At 38.9% G+C, this 22,280-nt stretch overlaps 1 long non-coding RNA gene across 2 annotated transcripts in view; it reads right to left on the bottom strand.

Moving 5' to 3' along the window:
• The window catches only part of LOC136875816 (uncharacterized), a 296,775-nt gene that overhangs the window by 80,597 nt on the left and 193,898 nt on the right, over positions 1-22,280 (bottom strand). Inside the window, exon 5 of one of the 2 annotated variants that reach the window (XR_011018444.1) lies at positions 10,807-10,906. The exons of the other annotated variant lie outside the window; for it this stretch is intronic. This is a non-coding gene — a long non-coding RNA (uncharacterized lncRNA). Of the gene's footprint in view, positions 1-10,806; positions 10,907-22,280 lie in introns of those variants that run through there. 2 annotated transcript variants of the gene reach the window in all.

The following is a 22,280-nucleotide window of genomic DNA, read 5'->3' as shown; positions in this document are numbered from 1 at the left end:
TGCAAATAAAGAGATTTTGATTTGATTTGATTTGATTTTGAAGCCACCACAAAGTCCTGCTTGGATCCAGCGAATGCCTTTCTAATGCATTTGGTGACAATATGGTTGATGGTCTGCTTAACTGCACCACAGTCAAAGGCTGGAGATGATCTCATACCCCATTTAAACAACATTGATCCACATCTTCCGTGGTTAGTACGTACTCTGTTGAGGGCTACCCATGTCTTGCGGGGCAAATCAAAGCCAGCTGGAAGATTCTTATAATTGAACAGTGTCTGCCATTGAATTGGAGCAACGCTATTCCACACTTGTTGCCAATCAGTTTTTGGATTGAAATCCCTCCTGACAAGTTCCTGTGCTGTTTGAATAGGAGGAGATCTTGATTTGAGGCGACTGAATCTGACGTTAACATCTTTATAGATAGGGAGATCAGGATTGGTTAATATCTTGTTGTATTCTCTCAACAAATTGTTCAATCTTCTAATTCTAGGAGGTTCTATGTGGCTGAGCACCGGCAACCAGAAAAGAGGAGTAGATTTTACTGTGCCACTTATGACACGCATTGTTTCATTCAAGACCGAGTCCACCTTTTTAGCATGAGAGCTGTTGATCCAAACTGAAGAACAGTACTCAGCTGTGGAAAGCACCAATGCCATAGCTTAAGTACGCAAAGTAGATGCAGAAGCTCCCCATGTGGAACCAGCAAGCTTGTGGATGATGATGATGCGTGACTAATTTGGCTGCTAGGTTGGTTAGATGTTTCTCAAGCTCCTGATGTTACTTCATACAATGTTTCAAAACAAATTATACTACAAGCTTCAGAAAAGACTGCCGATTTCAGTGACGCCATTTCTGCTTCATGTATTCCTGTCATGCGTGGCCCATGGGGAGGCGATTCCATACAAAGGAATGGCGTTGATAGCGGATGCTTGAATCGTCTGAAGATTTTCCGCATGATTGAAGCACTTTTCCCAATCTGCAGCAGTCACGCGGTCGATGACTTCTGACGCAAGTTTTTCTACATCCTTGATTTTGAATGTCTTGCTCCTCTCTTGACTTGAGCCCAAATCAATTCACATTCACTATCCATATTTAACTGCACTTACGGTGCAAGCTCAACAGCTGCATGGCAGGGAATGACTCTGGTAAGGTGGCCCATTGGGCTTCAGCTAGAGAGCACTGCACGATCAGCACTGCCAATCTGTGCTCAGTTATGTCCACAGTAACAAGGAAATGCACTTTTTACTTTTCCGTAATTTCTGTCTGTATGTATTGTGACCGTACCGGCACAAGTAATATTTATTTCAAGTGATATGTTTGGTAAGGAAGCAAGCAGCAAGCTTTCTTTGTGTGGATGTTGGGAGTAGCATCAGGTTGTGCAATAGGACACCCGCCAGAGAGGCACCTCACACGCCCACTGGGTGGCTTAAAGAATCCCCGAACTAGGCACACGTCATAGAAGCAGCAGCAGAAGAACACTATTTAGCGACTCCATATTGAAAACAAATGCCAGCGTACAGCGATGCCAGAGCGATCGAGCCAAATTTAATGGGTTTTCGGCGTAAATAAGGCTTGATTAACAAAACTGCATCCGTCAGAGCAGTATGCAGAATTTTGGTTGAATTATTAAGTCAGAAAATAGAAAATACTCTCCAAGCGAAAGGCGTTGATAAACAACTTATGTAACTGCGTTAGCGTACGGACGCAATGGCTGAAACCAGATGCCTTTGGGGATTCACCACTTCCCCTCTGATGTTATAAATTAATTATGGCAGATCCGCCGAACATAATCAACTCCGCATGGCATAGCGCACTTGTGCGTAACATAGTCACACAATCTAGCGTATTGCTGATGTCAACATGCTGGTTTATCCAGGAGAGATAAAAATCAGAGTGGGGACTGGGCACGCTTGCCACCCCTATTCCCAGCTTTGCTATAAGTTGTTGCAGTTTCTCGGGGGAGTCAGTAGTCGAGAACGAGCTTCAGAAGGTGAAACTACGGGCGGTCCGCGAGCAAGGTCTACCTCTTCTTTGTCTGAATAACTGACACAAAGACACGGGAGTGAAGTTTTAAAAGTGTTTTCCAGTGTGCAGTAATAGTAGGAAATGTAACTATATGACAAAGGTATTTGTGCGACATCCGATCGCGAAGTAAACTCTGAATAGTTGTCATTATGTCTTAGGTAGTGACTGTAAAAGGTTGATGTCTGTAGCAGTAAGGGAGCTCACCTTTCAAGGAGTCTAACTTTGGGATTTGGTAAACTTTGTTCAAAAGAAAATCAGATCGTGTGAAGAAATACTATTAGTTTAAATCCATGTAACATTGAGAGCAGGATTTCAGGATCAGACTATCACACTAAGTAACGGGGAATGATAAGTACAGGATCTGAATGATCTAGACAAGAAATTAGGAGGACGGCTGATAAGTCACGGAAGTAGGAGGCGATAGACTTGGGAAGGAAGAGATCATGAATTTTCAACTCGCCTAATTTAAACGAAATAGACTAGCTGAGATATCCATAACAATTAGCATCACGTAACTTGCATCGATCTAGAACAATAGAGGGGAAGTTTTTTTTTTTTGTTTTTTTTTTTTTGCTAGGGGCTTTACGTCGCACCGACACAGATAGGTCTTATGGCGACAATGGGATTGGAAAGGCCTAGGAGTTGGAAGGAAGCGGCCGTGGCCTTAATTAAGGTACAGCCCCAGCATTTGCCTGACGTGAAAATGGGAAACCACGGAAAACCATCTTCAGGGCTGCCGATAATGGGGCTCGAACCTACTATCTCCCGGATGCAAGCTCACAGCCGCGCGCCTCTACGCGCACGGCCAACTCGCCCGGTAGAGGGGAAGTTGTATGGTGTCGAGTGATCAACAAGTGTGCAAGATTGTGTAAATATAATTGCAGTAATTTGTTGACCAGGAAGATGGATTACTCCAGCAAAGTCATCAGACTCCTAGAACCCGGGACTGCACGAGCCAGCGACATGGAGTGAGCACCAATGGCAGGCCCCTGAAACTTCGGGCAGGGGCCAGAAAACATCAAAAACTGTTGAGTATTGAGCTATTTTCTTCCAATGTTAGTATTTCCCCTTTGTAAATAGAGTTAATGTACACACAGGGTTAATGATGAGGTAATTGATAGGTTAATTACCTGGAGTGGTCGGATGACCCTTGTTTAATTTGATTTTTGTGTAAGTAGATATGGGAAGGAAGTGAACCAGGAAGGATGTATAGAGTTTGGGACCCCTTTTAGAGGATGCATGTGCATGCTATATTATATATATTTTTTTTGTTTGTTTTGAGTGCTGAGAAAGATTTCAGGGGGGAAAATAAATAGAAATTTGGACAGGTTAATGCCGTAGATTTCATCTGCGTGGCTGCATAATACGAGCAGGGATTAGTAAGTGTCAGGATCATTAACATGTGCCTATACAGAAGTTAATGTGGGATAGTGACAGCACTAAATTCATAAAAGTAGAGGCAGTAGTTTGTTTTGCATGCTAGTGTAAGTTTGGCTGTAAATGAAGACGTTCGAGAAGATATGTGCGGAGGTTCAAACCTGGCCCCCCCTACACATTACCTAGGCTAATAAAGTAGAGATTTTCTAGTTGAGTTTGATCATGTCTGAATATTATTAATATTATTATTATTATTATTATTAGTATTATTATTATCATTATTATTATTATTATTATTTTCTTAATGTAATTTGATCGGTGTTTTTATACCGATACATTTCAAGCAACAGGTTAGAGGATTATTGTTGTTGTTATTATTATTATTATTATTATTATTATTATTATTATTATTATTTTCTGAAGGTAATTTGATCGGTGATTTTATATACCGATATATCTCGAGTAGTAGAGTAGTATATGACAGGTACACAATCTCGCCTCAAGGGGGAGAGATTAGGGGACATTGTTCTTTGGGTTAAAGGCTGACATAACTGTGGTAAAAACGTACGACGGAAGAAATGTATGGTTGAACCCCAGACTCCTGGAGAGTTGACGGGATTTTTGGTATAAGATAGTGGCTTAATTTGAGAAATGATTCAAGGACATAATGATAGTATGAGCTGGTTCGAGCAGGTGTACCCTGCATTAGCTCAATTGTATGATTTTGTTGACTCGGTTACTGCCGATATTGAGTGCGTTAAATGCTCTCTCGCCGCTGTGCGAAGGGAACGTTCACAATGAGTGATTTATGGCCCCAGAATGGGAAGGTCCTTGTGAGAGGGCAGCTGAGGGAAGTCGCTTGGCCGAGAAGTGTTTCTTTTTAAGACAGTGCAGTCTTCTGTGAGAATAAAGACAGAACATTTACGTAACTACCACGCACGACCCACCAGCCATGATCTAAAGGCAATGTAGGAATTCAGGACTGTTCTCTACATGATTAGACTAATTAGGGCTTGATTACAGGACCCTTGATGGAGACGACCAGAGTCTCAGGTTCGAACCTCAATAGAGCACAGAAGGGACCGATAGCTCACTCAAGTAGTGGGTGCTGCGAGATGAAATACAGCCATTTATACTTTGTGTTGGTGTATAATATGTGTTTCTTTTTCAGAGTGTGATCTTGTTTTGTGTTATGTACTGTTCTGCGCGAATTTAGACTTTGTGAATTTTCACTGGTAGTTGGTGGAAGTGACGGGTTCGTTGTCGAGCCTGTGTTCGTGTGATTTTTATTTCATTTGTCTTCCAATTGGTGAAAACGTGTAACCTTATTTCCTTTTCCATGGTTTACGTAAAACATATGTTATTTCTCCAGTATACTTTTTATTCACGTATAGATACTTGGTGGCGGTAGATGTAGGATAAGTGACCACTCCGGTGTATTTGAATTAGTGTAAGTAAATTTTAACTTCATGATATGGGATTTGGTCCCAGGGAATACTGATATTTGGAAGAAAATGGTTCGTAATTGTAACTGTAAATAGGTAATCTGTGTTTTATTTTGTTTTGTGTAACACTCAACAGTTTTGATATCCAACGGAAGATAGACAGACAAAACCGATGGTATGAACGTAGTATCAGATCAAAAATTAGATGGATGGCTTTTTGAACGTAGTATGTCGACGAGAATGGCCATCCCTCGGGGATGTATATTTTTCTGTGTATGTCAAATCAGGTATCCATCAGATTGTTGGTTCAGATGGAAGTCTTCTTTCATTTGAAATATTCTTAGGAACTGTGGTCATCCACATAAATATTCTTATGGAATGTGGATGAGGTTTAGCTGATGGATGGTAGCACGGATTTTACCATTTATAAGTATTTGTATTCAACTTGTCAATTTATATTAGTTTACCAAGAATGTCATAGTGTGTATAGTTTTCAACGAGCACCTTAGAAAATTTGGAAATCTTAGTTGTGCTTATTCTTTGCCGAAAAACAAGCATCCAAAAACCTCTTCCGTTCATTGTAGGCCTTTAAGTTAGTTTAAGTATGATAGCCTCTACATGCCGCGAACGGTCTTCAACCCTGAGGAGTCCGTGTTCAGACCTCAGGAATGGGAGAGTGGCTTTGACCTGGCCATGCTGTATGGCCTATAACTCCTCATGTGAGTGGATTAATGATACAATCCCAATGAGGGGAAATCGGCACAGGCCGAATAAGTCCCTTGACTATCGACTTCCGTGGAGAATGGTCCCATGTGTTCGTGACCCGAAAGGGTTGGTTTTGATGTCACATGGTCCCATGAGTCATGGGGGACGGTGGGAAAGGTCCCGGTATGTATGTATGTATGTATGTATGTATGTATGTATGTATGCACACGCTTCACTAGAAAACGGCTGAAGAGAATTGATTGCAAATCGGTATGCAAAGTCAGTGAATAAGCCGCTACAATCTAGGCTGCAAATAATTGTATTCACCCTGAGTGAAATGGTAGCTTAGGGGAAGGCCTAAAATTTAATTCCACCAAGCTCGATAGCTGCAGTCGCTTAAGTGCGGCAAGTATCCAGTATTCGGGAGATAGTAGGTTCGAACCCCACTGTCGGCAGCCCTGAAAATGGTTTTTTGTGGTTTCCCATTTTCACACCAGGCAAATGCTGGGGCTGTACCTTAAGGCCACGGTCGCTTCCTTCCCCCTTTTAGCCCTTCCCTGTCCCATCGTTGCCATAAGACCTATCTGTGTCGGTGCGACGTAAAAAAAAAAATTAAAAAAAAAAAAAAGGCAAAAATTTTAATTCTTAAGTGTTTATGTTATTAGTGGTCCTATCTCATTGAAAACTGGTATACAAAGTCAGAGTATGAGCCACTATAATCTAGGCTATAAATCATTTTGTTCACACTGAATAAAATGGTAGTTTAGGGGAAGGCCTAACATTTCATTCTTGAATATTTATATTATTAGTGGTCGTATCGATAAATACTACATAACCAAAGTTACATATACTTATATATAATTACATTTCTGACCATTTATATCATACATTTGTACCATACTGGCTATGATAAAGATATTTATGAATTTGTATTTTTGTTGCCAAGTCCATATCGACGCTGAGCCACGAGAAAATGGGTTAATAGAATTGAATGAAAATCGGTATATATAGTCGAGGAATAAGAAACTACAGTGTAAGCTATTAACAATTTTATTCACCCTGGATGAAATTGTAGTTTAGGGAAAAGAGCCTAAAATTTAATTTTTAAATACCTATGTTTTTAGTCCTATTGAAAAGTAGTACATGGCAAAAGTTACGGAGAATACAATTTCCGATCATTTATGTTTTATTCAGTTTTACCGTACCGACTATTATAAGAGTGGTATTTCAGAGTTGAAAGAAAACTTAAAGTGAAGGTCTACAATATTGAAATCACATAACATTGACCATTGTTTGTTGCGATGTTATTTTGTCTCTTATGCTGCCTCTCAACTCCGATAAATGGGATTACTGCTGCGTACCGAGGGAGTTTGAAACAGAGGAATGACTTGCTATAGAAGAACGTTTTCTTACATTTTCTGACTGAGCTCAATAGCTGCAGTCGCTTAAGTGCGGCCAGTATCCAGTGTTAGGGAGATAGTGGGTTCGAGCCCCACTGCCCGCAGCCCTGAAGATGGTTTTCCGTGGTTTACCATTTTCACACCAGGCAAATGCTGGGGCTGTACACTAAATAAGGCCACAGCCGCTTCCTTCCCACTTCTAGCCCTTTCCTGTCCCATCGTCACCATAAGACCTAACTGTGTCGGTGCGACGTAAAGCAACTTGCAACTTACACACAGTTTCTTCATAGTATTCCAGTTATTTGATCCCTACTCTGACACACTGTTTCTGAATGAGCAGTATCCATACTTAAGGCAGAGGATCACGAAGAAGTAGTAGTAGTAGTATGGCCTGGTCTACAATAACAATTTCGGCCTATTCCAAATTATAGCACCACAATTCACTAAATAACTCAGAATTTAACCCTGAAAGGGTCTTCTTCTTCTTCTTCTTCTTATTCTTCTTCTTCTTCTTCTTCTTCTTCTTCTTCTTCTTCTTCTTCTTCTTCTTCTTCTTCTTCTTCTTCTTCTTCTCCTCTTTTATTAAAATCTACATTCATTTTATTCCAAATTATCAGTGAAGAGGGGGTTTCTCCTCTGGCTAGGAGAAAAAAATTTGCCTCGAAGTCAGATAGATTTTTCCACCGTCACTGTAGTGAACTGATAAAATCCGACTCATTGTTTACTCCTAGGAAACATTAGTAAAAGGACATAGTTTTTGCCCTGGGAGTCTCCACTATTCGACCCTCTCCCCACCGAAAAAAAGACGAAGAGCGTTCACGAATCACGGCTATCTGCGGCTTGGTCATTCCAGCTCTGGAACTTTGGACTGTTAGATCGGCAGCTTAGTCTTGTTCGTTAAAAGTGAGAAAATGTGTAGCGTTTCATTTGATTGAGTATTTCATACGAAAGTATTGCTTTTAATCGCGCCTTTTATACTGACGTCATTGAAATGACGTATGTTCATTTCAGTTGGGAAAACCATTGAGACAGTTTCTGAGGATGTAAAAAGGCAAGTGGAGAGTGAGTGTCTACCATTATAATGAAAACTCTCCAACCTGATTGTGACTGACTGTATGCAAGCAGGTCTACCATTACAGTGAAAATTCCCTAACTCAGTCTTCATATGAGAAGAGATGTTTGGCGACTTCCCCGTCGCGTTTCTAGGGTAACATTAAGAGCTATGCAATTTAATACAGTCTTGCTCACAATGTGTACACTAGAATTCTGTGTACAATGTATAATTCCGTAGTGAAGCACGGGTACATCAGCTAGTCATACTTAATAGACATGATAGTGTATAGACTTTTGGACTTAGGCCGTGTCAAGGCTTCTTAAACAAGCCTTTCTTGTGGACAGTCGAGATTTCTTCTGAGAACGCAGAGCACAGTTTTCTGCGAAACGTTAAGAATTTTACCTTATTTTCTTGACATGGCATAAGCCCAAAAGCCTATACACTATCATGTCTATAAGTACGGGCCGTGAAAGTATTAATGGCAACATCATACATAATTCTTAAGTTTTTCTACCTTTCTGGAAGTCCTCTGAACAACACGATTCATCATTTGACTTCTTCTCAAAATTATTTAGTAGACTTTAATTTGCACAGACACACCCTTTCAAGTTCATTTAACACGTTCAGCATTATTTGTCTGATTTCTCTAATTTTGACATACTTATCTTTTGGGCAACAAAGAACTGTTTCCCCCTGACATAAAATGCTGTATGGAATCTTTCACATGTAAAGAAGACTCTGTTACACAACAATCCAACTCTAAATACAAGTACCTCAGATGGCAAAGTTAATTTACCCCTATCCAGCTCCTTAACAAAATCATATGATGAATCCACTTTAACTTCTTTACTTAAGTAAAGCCACTACATATTGTATATCACAATCACATTTCAACTTTTGTAAAAGCTTTAGATTTTACTAGCTAATAATTACAAATTAGTTTCTGTAAGGTACAAGGATGCAGTAAAAACATTAGATTGCATTTCCGAAGAGCAGTGTATGTGGGGACTGAATAAACATATAAACAAGATGCTACGATCATGTTTCTGTTGCCATACTGTCTTATTTCTTGAGGCCTGCGACACAACAATAAACAACAATTAATTGTTCGTTCTCATAACTGGGAAGAGTTTGTAAAATTTGGGTAGCACTCAACCTTATTCCTAATAGTAGGCACTATTTATCCCTTTTCCACTTGTGACTTAATACCTTCTAAACCGTTTATGTGTTTTAAGGCTGCATTTACACTGAAGTTATTACCGGTCTTTATGTTTACAATAAATGTCAAATCTTCAAGTATAGTGATAAACGAAGTAACACAAGAAATTCACCTCTCAAATACCAGGAAACAAATAATTTCTTCTTATGCTTAACCATCACAGTCCACTCCGAAATAAACTTGTCGGGTTCCAAGGAATGAACCAATGTCATTTACACACTTCACAGATTCCTCTGCAAGGTATATTTTATTGGATTCGATACCATTCTGAATAGCTGTTCGAAGATTATCCTCGTCTACATCAGCAAGATGAGTCGACTTCGAACAATATGAAGGTGTATTCAAAAAATAGTTGGCACAGCATTTTCAGTAGGTTTCGGAATTATTCTAGTGAACTCTTTCAATTGTCCCTTAACCGTACCCCTATCTACTCTAATTATGTACGACTCATGTTTTATGCATACTGTAAGTTAGTAATGGCTTTTTCACTTTAGAAAAATCCATCGACATGTGACAAAGCCATACCTTACGGCAGCTTTCATCCGTCAGTAAATAAATGGCCCCTGTATTTTCAGATTCTGTGTTATAATTCCACTGATAGTCGATACTACAGCAATGAGCCATTTTCAAGTTTTCACATATCTGTAAACAAATAGGGTATGAATGTATTACCTCTAACTCGTGTATTGCAGCTTAACATTGATGAATGAAGAGACCGCTGAGGTTACACACACATTTTTGTCGACAAATATTTACTTACACTTCCATACACAATACTGTCAATGTAAGGAACTGTCGCACAACACCTATATATTCCTGACACGGTCAAATGACTGGAAACAGGCTGTTGATTTTCATTTTTTTCTCTTACACAGAAACTCATTTAATTCAAACTTACGTAATTCAAAGTCCAATTAATACTGTCTTGTGGGTATTCCAAGTCATTTGGAACGACCTCCATTGGGAGGCAGTTATGAAAATAAAAAAACTCAAGAGGTTCTGAGGACAGCTCCACATGGAATAAATGCTGCCTTCAGGACAATCTATAAGACAGATTCACAGAACACTCAATATCTATCTTTACCAGACTACTAGTATCAAATATTTCTGCTCAAAAGGAAGATCAAGTTCAAAGCTACTTACACAAATACTTTGCAAGGAATGGAAACATTTCATTTGTAAAATATCAGAAATGGCCACACAGAGCCATATCCCAGCCTGAAAGCAGAGCCAAAGCAATCCCAATACTTCATACAGAATATAAATGACAACATGGACAGAGTCCAAAACTTACCAACACAGTCACCAGTTCATAGTCAGTGTTTCCTCAGAGGACAGCTTAATATGGCTGCAGAATAAATGCTGCCTTCAGGACAATCTGTAAGGAGAGATATTCACAGAACTCATAATATCTGTGTTTACCAAACTACAACTACTTTTAAATATTTCTCTCAATTTTCAATGCTACTTTTCTGAACTAAAAGAAACACCAGTGTCTAGATATGAACAGTGCTATGTAACTTTTTTAAATTACAATCCTCCCTTTGGAAGGAAGTGTGACATAGTTGAGAGAGTCTCACCTATACCATCATGATGATTTCTTCCTCTTCAACAGATGATGCCTAGCGAAGCCACTCTTCACAACTTCTCCCTTACTGATGCTTCTCCAGCACATCTGAAACTGAGCTTGAATTATTGCTATCAGCATGATTTTATACTTTATTGCTGCTTGACCAAAAGTCCAAGGGTTTGCAAGGCTTTGTTAATAGGATGGAGAGGATTATATCCCAAACAGTGCTCGCCAGTGGCAGGAAACTCTGCTAGACGATGAATTTCATAAAATTGGTTAGTTAGGGTATATAACATGTCCTTCACCCAAAGCATTAGCACTTTACTTACTCTGAGAAAAATACTTGAATGTATACTTGCAGTGTGATATACAAGATGTGAGTAAAACATCTTTCATTAGAAAGACGACATCCTCAGAGCAACATTATCAGCCGTGTCAAGCAGGACTGCACCAAGAAGTAATGCAAGTGTAGAGTACCAGTGACAGGTCTGGTAATGCATTACAAGATAATCCTGTGTTACAGTTTCATAACTTAATTTAATTAATGTGTACTACATGAAATTCAATTATCTGATACTGCCATTTGAGAATAATTGAATTATTGATTCATGAAATTCTACAATTTACAAATTATAATTACATACTAATATTTCTGTAGATCAACGCTTTCTCGGCCTGCACTAAGGGACATTATCTTCTTGTTTCTTGTAATATCAGTAACCCAAAAGACCCCTTACTAAGAGTTTGTAAATAGGCTTTGTTGTCCTAAAAGCTGTTTCTAGAAAATCTGGCTATGTAACATAGCAGACATAGAATGACGTGTTGTGCAGAATATGCTGGAACATTCCTGATTTCTTCATAATCATCCAAATTGCTTAAAATAGCCAGATTGCTCTATGGTAACTCTGAACATTCCAGAAGGTTCTCCTTTCCTTCAGAATGTTCCTGAATATTCCTGATTTGTACAGTACCTAGAATATTCAAAGTCAGAAAGCTTTATGTAGCTGAAGAATGTTCCAGAAGGTTTAGGTCCTGTTTAAGGTACGTATATATAAAGGAGCCAGGCCAGCATTTGTACTGCACAAACCGAAAAAGGCAACACTTCAAAAGTACCGTAACAAATGTCTAAGACTTCTCAAAGTTGTGTGTGGCCATTCAGTTACTGAACTTAGTGATGTAATATGATTGTATTGTAACTTTAGTTTTCCGATTGTTTTCAGCAGAATGAGCGTAGGTAATTGATGAAAATAATATACTAGAGATTCTGGACATTGGTATTTACGCAAATTATTGTGGCAATTTATTACTCCATCGGTTGCTATTAAAAGGTTAATAAATGATGTTTCCTTACTATTCCCTTTCATTTGTTCTTCAGTGGATTCTTCTTTAAGAATATAATCGTATGTAACCAAACATATTTTACTTTCTCACACATATACACATCCAGTACGTGATGCTTCATTTTTCTTTACTTGTAGTCCAGGAGGATACAAATACTGAGAAGGAGATTTCTTCAACACTTACCATTTGAAGTCCTCGAGGTAGAACAATTCAGAAACTGGTAATTTCAAATGATCTGAATACATTGTGGGGGTACTGGTTGTTGATTTACTGATGTTCACTGAGGAACATGAACTGTTGATATTAAATATTAATCCTCCGATGGTTTACTAGTACACTCCATTACACTTGCCATAATTATAACCACCAGTGTAATCTCAACTAAATTATTGGTCAATTTATCATTGAGGTGTAATGTTTTACCCATTCATTCCGTTACGATTTTTTCCAACTCTGTCGACAAGGATACCTCAATACGTACTGTAGGTACACAAATATGCACAGTTTCTGATTCCAACAGAATTATTGTTGCTTAACCACCTGTGAATGAGTGTTGCATAATGTCCCTAGATGACCTATGGGCTACAGAAATTTTGGGATGACCTGGGCAAAGCCGACCTTGCAAATATCATCTTAAAGAGGTGCTCTCCCTCTGAACAAGATGTGCGGAGCAAGTTACAGTGTGTGCTACTGTATCAATACCAGTTTGGTGGGCCGAAAAACATTTTATGCTCTTCATCATAAATCTAATGGATGCTGTACATAGAGCTGTTTTCATTTCTCAATATTTCTCACTCAGAGAGTGTATTTTGCTTCATGTCACTTAGTGGCCACTTGAAGGCAAGTCCCCTTAGGGTCCCTTCACCTGTCTTTAGAGACAGGCACGTTCCACGTTTCTCGGCCATGGTCTGTGGTGACCTGATATCTATAGTTATAATTGACAGCTGTGCGTAGTGGAAACATGTTGGACTGGTATTCATAAGGTCGTACGTTGGAACAGAGGAAAACAAATGCTTGTCTCTCTTTCATGACTTATATTAGTAATTAACACCAAGTTCACGTATTGCCAACAATTAATCCATTCCTTCTACAAAAATGTATTACCAAATCTCCTTGACAGTGTGCCCAGACAGTTGGTATGGGACACATGAGGAAAAAAACAAGTCAACAGAGTGGAAGTGCAAGTGATAAAAGCTATATACAAAAATTGTGTTAGTAATGTGAAGACAAGTATAGGAAAAACAAAAAGGTTAAGTTGAAACTGGTCTCCGAAAGGGAAGTGTACTATCTCCCATACTTTCATCATTTTTATGGATGAAATTCACACGTAACACACAATAGCATTCGAGCTATTCAATCCCTACTCTGAGGCACTGATTGGAGTGAGAAATGTGCATTTTCAACGGAATAATGACAAGTGTTCATGGCTGTCTGCGGCCTGGTCAATCCAGCTCTGGAACTTTGGACCATTCGATCGGCAATGTAGTACTTTTCGTTAAAAGTGAGAAAATGTGCAGTTTTTCATTTGATCGAGTATTTTATATGATAACATTGCTTTTAATCCCTACATTCCTGATGTTTTTGTAATGACCTATGTTGACTGTGGTTTTCCTAACTGAAAAGTCAGTCTTACTGAGAATCCCGTAGCGAAGCACGAGCACATCAGCTAGTATAAAGTTGGAATTCAAGAGGACAAATTGGGGCAATTATTCATACATAGGAAGAGGAGTTAGGGATTGGAATAACTTACCAAGGAAGATGTTCAATAAATTTCCAATTTCTTTGAAATCATTTAAGAAAAGGCTAGGAAAACAACAGATAGGGAATCTGCCACCTGGGCAACTGCCCTAAATGCCGATCAGTAGTGACCGATTGATTGAAACTCACTCATTTGACAGTACGGTTCTCGCATACGTTTGCACGGCATCCTGTACGTCTGCTCAGTCACATCCATTACCTTCGGTTCATAGCGACGAGAGCCACAGGCACATTTTACCAGTCTGTGGTGGTGCGCAGAGATATTGATGTGGTCCTTGAACCTGAGAGCTAACACGCTTCAAATGCTAATCATTTCTTCAGAACATACTAATGCACATGTCCTGTGCATATGAACTTCCTATCTCTAGTCCTTCAAGGTGTTCTGGTTCAATCAGAATATCGATCAAGTGAGCATAGAAATTAGTATTAGAAAACAGTAATTTCTATGTTCATTTGACCACATAATAGTGGAATAAATTGTATTGAATAGGTGGTATAATAAATTACTCCTTGTGTAAACTTAGTGTTATAGCCATTTTCAATACGGAATAATGATAATGGTTTGTAACGTACCACTTAGTCGAGCAGCTTGTCTCCTTTCTCCGAAGTCTTCCCAGCCCAAACTTTGCAACATTTTGGTAACGCTACTCTTTTGTCAGAAATCACCCAGAACAAATCAAGCTGCTTTTCTTTGGACTTTTTCCAGTTCTTGAATCAAGTAATCCTGGCAAGGGTCCCATACACTGGAACCATACCCTAGTTGGGGTCTTACCAGAGACTTATATGCCCTCTCCTTTACATCCTTACTAAAACCCCTAAATACCCTCATAACCATGTGCAGTGATCTGTACCCTTTATTTACAATCATATTTATGTGATTACGCCAATGAAGATCTTTCCTTATATTAAGACCTAGGTACTTACAATGATCCCCAAAGGGAACTTTCACCCCATCAATGCAGTAATTAAAACAGAGGACATTTCCTATTTGTGATTTTATGAACTTCAGAATACTGTATATAAAATAAGAGTTTTGTCTGTACATTGCTTAGAATTTAAAAAGAATTCTATTTCTGTATAGGTCCTGTCCGTACGCGGATTGCGAGAAAATGGCTGAAGAGAATTTGAGGAAAATTGGTATGTAATTTCAGGGAATGAGCCACTACAATCTACATACATTACATAATTATAGACCGTTATGCCTTTCAGCATTTAGTCTGCAAGCCCCTGTGAATTTCCTGAACATCGCCACAATCCTCTATTTGCAACTACAGCTGTGGCCGCATTTAGTTCTGTACCTCCTATCTTTAAATCATTAGAAACCGAGTCTAACCATCGTCTTGGTCTCCCTCTACTTCTCTAACCCTCCCTAAAGGAGTTCATTATTCTCCTAGGTAATCTATCCTCCTCCATTTGCTTCCCGTGACCTCATCACCAAAACCGGTTTATGCATATAGCTTCATCCATCACGTTCATTCCTTACAGCCTTTATCTCCTTGTTTTGAGCCCCCTCAAGCCATTGTTACCACCTGTTAGTACCAGCAATCATTCTCCCTACTTTCATATCTGTTGCTTCTAACATATGAATAACATTTCAGTCCGCCCAGTTTTCACTCCCGTAAAGCAAAGTTGGTCTGAAAACAGACTGATGTAAAGATAGCTTTGTCCAAGAGCTGACTTTCTTCTTACACAATACTGTTGATCACAAACTGTGAGCTCAGTGCATTAGTTTTACTGCACCTTGATTCAATCTCACTATATTACCATCCTGGGAGAATACACATCCTGAATACTTGAAATTGTCTACCTGTTCCAGCTTTGCAACAAAAATCTGACATTTAATTCTCTTGGATTTCTTACCTACTGACATCAGTTTAGTCTTTGAAATGCCAATTTTCATACCATACTCATTGCACCTATTTTCAAGTTCCAAGATATTAGACTGCAGGCTTTCAGCACAATCTGCCATTAAGACGAAGGCCAGACTGCTTACTACATTTCCACCGAACTGAATCCTTCCCTGCTACTTTATGCCTTTCAGCAGATGATCCATGTAAAGGTGAAAGATTACTGTGGCCGGAGTTGGGACAGCAGTGGGGAAATGACAGAAGCCTCTTCAATTTTATTTTGAAAAATTAATTTGTTTTAAAAATTTATGTTGTATAAAATATCTCCTTTCAAAAATTGAACCCAGGACTTACTGCTTTGAAAATTGATTTATTGTTCTGTAAGAATTAGGTTTTTGAACTTAAGAATTACGGTACGTTTGAAAAAATTTTGTGTTTAAATTATCATGTAGCTGTATGTTTTGAAATTATGTATCTACTTATGAGGCATCATGTACTTACACGTGCCACTTTTGGTGGTGAAATTAGTGTTGCGTTGTCTTGCGTAAAAGAAAGATCTCGAAGAGAACTCTAACTGGTAGGAATAACAAATTTAATTGGTGAATGTGAAAGTCGGGAGTAAAATTCTATTGCCTGATTGGTCACCTCTGTAGTTGCACCATTTCCGGCTTTTAGCTCCTTCGTGGGAACGAAACTTGCATCCGTGTCTTTTGGCTCGGACCTGCCTTGCGAGCGGTCCATCCCATGATGGGATGCCGGCCTCGAGGTAAGCACCATTTCTTCTTGTTTTTCAGACATTAACTTTATTTAAATTTAATTTTTCCTTAGTGCGCAGGAGTATACCCTCGAATTTCACATTCGCCATTTAATCACTGAAATGACTTAGCTCTTCAACTAAGCATTCACATTTCAATTTTGGAGGCAATTACCTTTTCCTTTTGTTAAAAAGAAACATTGTAATTAACATGTACTGTGATTTAGTGTTCCTCGGGTTTGCCTCCGGTAGTTCAGAGTCACTAATGGAGTTTTGTTCTGTACGTCCTGTATTTTGTATTATCTGAAAGTTATTTGGTATGTAAGCACATATTTACTAGCGCAGTCTATTTCTAACAGTCATTTGGTATATGAGATGTTTTGGTTCTTTCTTTGTTGATTTTGTGTCGTCCTTTCTATATTGGTTTTGTTAGTTTATTAAAAATGAAATTGTTCAAAAGTGATTACTTTTTACCAATGTTCCTGTTCCCTTTCTTATAGAAAGGTGCAATTACTACTTTTGTCCAATCTAAAGGTACCTTATCAACACTCCATGCTAATTACTCTGAGGACATTTCATCCCTGCCTTCCCACTATACTTCATTTCAGGTCTCATTTAATCCATTCCTGCTGCTTTATTACTGGAGTTTATTTACCATCCTTTCCACTTCTTCAAGCATAATTTCATCAACATTGCTTTCCTCCTCCCCATGAGGTATGAGTTCGCGACACCACCAGGAAGACTGTTTTACGTTGAAAAAATTTTCAAAATATTCCCTACACCTGTCCAATGATTCCGTGGGACCTATTATGGGTTCACCTAAAATACCCAAAACACTGTTCACTTCCTTTTTCCCTCCCTTCCTAAGATTCTTTATTACTGACCAGAAAGGATTCCCCTCCTGCTTGACCAAGCCTTTCCATTTTATTACCAAAATCCTCCCACGACTTTTTTGGATTCAACAACTACCTTTGTTTCTCTCTGTTTCTTTCATCTGTGTACAATTCTCTGTCTGCAACAGCCCTTGTTGAAAGCCATTTCTGATAAGCCTTCTCTATGTTCACAAGCTGCTCGCACTTCATCATTCCACCATCTTTACACACAGTGTTCCTAGGCATTCCCTTGTTATTTTTACTACAGAATCCCTGTATTCTACCCATTCTCTTTCTATGTCCTGAACCTGCTTACTGTTCACTGGTAACTCACTAATCATATCAATGTACTTCTGTCCAATTTCCTCTTTCTGGAGATTCTCTACCTTTATTCACTTGCAGACAGATTTCATTTCCCCTATCCTAGACCTGGAGATACTTAGTTCACTACAGATCAGATAAAGGTCTGTATCATCAAAAAATACACAGAAAACCTGTATATTCATAACAGATTTCCTGAATGTGAAGTTGGTTAAGATATAGTCTTATGGATTGGTACCCCTACCCTTCCATATATAGCAGTGTAGTAGCCTTCTGCTTGAAGAATCTATTTGTAACTTCTAAACCCATACTAGCACAGAAGTCCAGCAAACACTTCCATATCTTCCCCACATTTACCAATCACCCTTTTGAATCATTCAGTTGTATTTCCAACTCTTGCATTAAAATCGCCCATTAGCACTATTCTATCCTCGCTGTTGACCAGGACTATGTCACTCAATGCTTCATAAATCTTGTCAACTTCATCCTCATCCGCACCCCAACATGGTGAATACACCGAGGCAATTCCCATCCTAATTCCTCCAACTGCCAAATCTACCCACATCATTCGCTCATTTACGTGCCTAACAGAAACTATGTTACATGCAATAGTATTCCTGATGAACAGCCCTGCACCACACTCTGCCCTTCCCTTTTTAACACCCACCAAGTACACTTCATAATCTCTCTCTCCCTTGTTATCTCCCCTTACCCGAATATCATTTACTCCTAACACATCCAGATGCATCCTCTTTGCTGACTCAGCCAGTTCTACTTTCATCCATAAGCCCCATTAAAATTGATAAATGCCCATCAAATTCCATTTCATTCACCAAGTGTTTTCCAAGGAGTCCCTCACCTGTCAAATGGGAGTGGGACTCCGTTACTCCCACAGGTCCGAGGCTTGTTTAGAATATTCTGAGCTGTGAAGCAGGATGCTACCCTTACTTACACATAGTCCTCTCCTGTAACAGGTTAGGGACGACCAGGGGATTGTACAGTCCTAACCGCCCGAGCACAAGGAGGGCCATGACTCAGAATATGTCCAAGACGCCCACTCCCATTCTGTATTCCAACTCTCAGGACCGCTTACTAGGCCACTCAGACGTTGCCCATGGTTCACGAACTAGGATGTGACTACAGTAACCCACACCATGAATCAATGGTCATTTCTCATTTTGTCCTAAAGAGAGATGCTTATAACTCATGTAGGCTACGAATTATTTTATTCACGCTGAGTGAAATGTAAGGTTAGAGGTAGGCCTAAAATTTAATTCTCAAATATTTGTGTTATTTGTGGTCCTATTGATGAATACTGCATAAAAATGTTATAGAGAATAAATTTTTTTATTTATTGATTTATTTAATTATTAGATATAGCCTACGGAGGGCCATTTTACACTAATAAGTTTAAATAAGTATGAAAGATAACAAAGGTATAAACAACAACATTAGGTAGCAACAAAAAATTAACAGCTAACAATGTACCGGCAATGAAAAGAGTAGTGATGGTGATCATGGTTGCCTAGTGCGCCTCCCTCTGAAGACAATCCTCTATATAACACAATTCAGAAAGAAAAAATTGCAACAGCCCGATACTTCAAAAAGGTATAGGCCTAAGAAAGACAAGGACCATGAAGGGAGTGAAAATGAAAGACTCCCTAGGCCTCTGAAGTAATAATGTTGGGGTCAGAAAGGAATAAGAGTTGACCAAAGGAGGTCGGATAGGAGAGATGGAAGCGAGACGCCTGGTAGAAGTAAGTGGAAGCAATGCCAGGATACAGCAACGGCCCTGTGGTCCCCAACCCACGCTTTCAAGTTCAGAGCCTCCCTGGGGCCCCTTTAAGTAGCCTCTTACAACAGGCAGGGGATACCGTGAGTGTTAAATATACGGCCCCCCCGCCCATAGGGGGTCGACTAGGAAAAGGGAACTCGTGAACTTACATGAATTTACGCTTTTTCTGCTTAGTCCATATCAACGCTGACATGGAAATATTGTTCAATTTTGTGAACTGGTGATGGTTTTTGTCGCGACTGATTTCAGGTGGAAAGCTTGCATGGTCTCTGGTCCATATCGACAAGGAAAATTATAAAAATGATTATAAAAATGACAAGAAGTCAAAGGAATGATCACTTGAAGGATGAGGCAAGAGGGAGTCTGAAAGAAAGGAGGACTCCCTTTATATTAGATGCCGTAATATCACATTTGGAAGAAAACTAAATGTGAAGGCCTACAATATCGAAAGTTCATAAAACTGATCAAGAATAACGTTATATTGACCATTGTTTGTTGTGATGCGCTTTCTCTCTTCTGCTGCCACTCATCTCCAAGATAGATGAGATTACAGCTGCGCACTACCCGAACATTGGCGCGAAGTAGCTGGTGAATAGGATAACTTCATTCTTTACAGTGTCATTCATCTGGTTCATAAATTTTCCGGTTACCAGTACGTAACACACTATATGATGGTATTCCAGCTATTCGATCCCTACTCTGAGGCGCTAATTGGAATTAACAGTGGGCACAGCAAAGGAATAATGGCAAGGGAGTGTTCACAGCTGCCTGCGTCCTGGTTATTCCAGCTTTGGAACTTTGCACTGTTAGACTGGCAGTGTAGTACTTTTCGTTAAAAGTGAGATAATGTGTGGTTTTTCATTTGATCAAGTATTTCGTATCATAACATTGCTTTTAATCGCAACATTCCTACCAAGGTCATTGTAATGACCTATGTTTATTTCAGTTGGGAAAACCACAAAGACACTCTTTCTGAAGATATAAATAGGCACGTGGAGAGCAAATGTCTGCCATTGCAATGAAAACTTCCCAACTCAATTTGTGACAGATAGTAGGCAGGAGAGCCTGGCATTATCTGAAAATTCCCTAACCGAGTCTTCACATGATAAAAGACATATGGTGACTTCCCCGTCGCATTTCTGGGTAACGTTAAGAGCTATGCAATTTAATACAATCTTACCCACAATGTGTACACTACTTAACCTAGAATTTAGTATACAATGTAGAACACTGAAGTGAAGCACGGGTATATCAGCTAGTGTAGCTTAAAAATATGACCAAATGACACACAAAACCTGGAGTGTTCCAAAACTGTAGGACACCACGGCAAGAGACAACATTCACACAATGTTGACAATATATGCAACACCAAGAGATATATGCAATGATTTCTGAACAATATGAAAGTCTGAAACAACTACCTGTTCAACATTATTAGTCCCCTTGCCACTGCTTTGGTTCCAGAGTATTCCTACAATTACACAGGATGTGATTACACATCCTCTAGGCTAACACAAAACCATCCTGAGCGCTTCACACTTTTACCACAGTTTATTATGGTCTAAATATCGTCTGCCACAAATTTCCATGAAGTGAAATGGTTATGCATATACACGGCAACTAAAGATTCCTTTCATTTAGTGAAAATACAACTAGTTTATTCCACATTCGATGGCATGTTGCCAACTAATTTCTTTTAATTTTGTAGAAAATGATCAAGCTACTAGCCTTCAGAACTAGAACATTAACCATTTGTTTTGTTAACTAATGTCATTTACAAGGAGAAATGGTCTGGAGAAGTGGAATAATCTTGAGGTATTTTCAACTTCTTATACAATTTCAATAATTTAGGTCTAAACATTTTTGTTCTCAACATTTCAATTTGCATCACTTGCAAGTTGGCGTAATTACGTTAAATTTAATGAACCATTCCATTCAATAAAACTTTCTTTTGAGTTGTTCTGAATTCAGATGGAATATGTATTAGGACATTTCAGTGCTTTCTTTCCAAAAACGTAATGATCAATTGAAGACCTCGCTGCAAAGACCGGTCAAATCAACTGTTTTGAAAAATGATATTTTGTGTGTCCAGTATACAGAAATAGATGCCACACATTTGATAATAGAATCAGACACGTTCATATATAATTAATGTCTGTACCGGAGAGAAGAACTTGACTGAGTCACAAATTTGTAGTTTTTTGTCAACCGTGATGAAGGACAGTACATATACAACTCCCTGTTGCACAAGTGAAATAGCCTACTGTACGTGTTGTGTATTGATATGTGAATTGCTACCATAGTCCAATGCTAACCAAGATAACTACATTTAAAGATGAGCAAAAAGCTTTCAAAACAGTATGTGTCAAAGTGTTAACAGGCTATAATATAAATATCAGTCATGCAGCATTACAGAACAAGAAAATAGTCTGATTTACTTAAATAATTAAAGACCACAACAACTGCAAGAAACCTAGTTACAATATATATCAAGTAATGTTGTATACTATCAATCCTTTTACAAATCTGAACAAAGTGTTTGACGAAAATGAATTTAAGAAATTAAATTCCCAGCAGGGAACCATTATTTAATTGAGAATATAATATATTCAAGCTCTTTGGGCTTTCTCAGTTGTGGAATTACCAGTCTGGCAGCAGACTCATTAGCTGTACTGTTCCACCCTTCAAGGATGTTGGCGACCAGCATGCAGTTGAGACACCACTGCAAGCATCTTTTGAAGATGTAGCGAGTGTTCCAGGGAAGATATGTATCTCCACTTTCTATGGGCTAAATATC

This window comes from Anabrus simplex, chromosome 6, assembly GCF_040414725.1.
Source record: "Anabrus simplex isolate iqAnaSimp1 chromosome 6, ASM4041472v1, whole genome shotgun sequence".
Lineage (NCBI taxonomy): Eukaryota > Metazoa > Arthropoda > Insecta > Orthoptera > Tettigoniidae > Anabrus > Anabrus simplex.
This window is presented reverse-complemented; position numbering and strand designations above follow the sequence as displayed.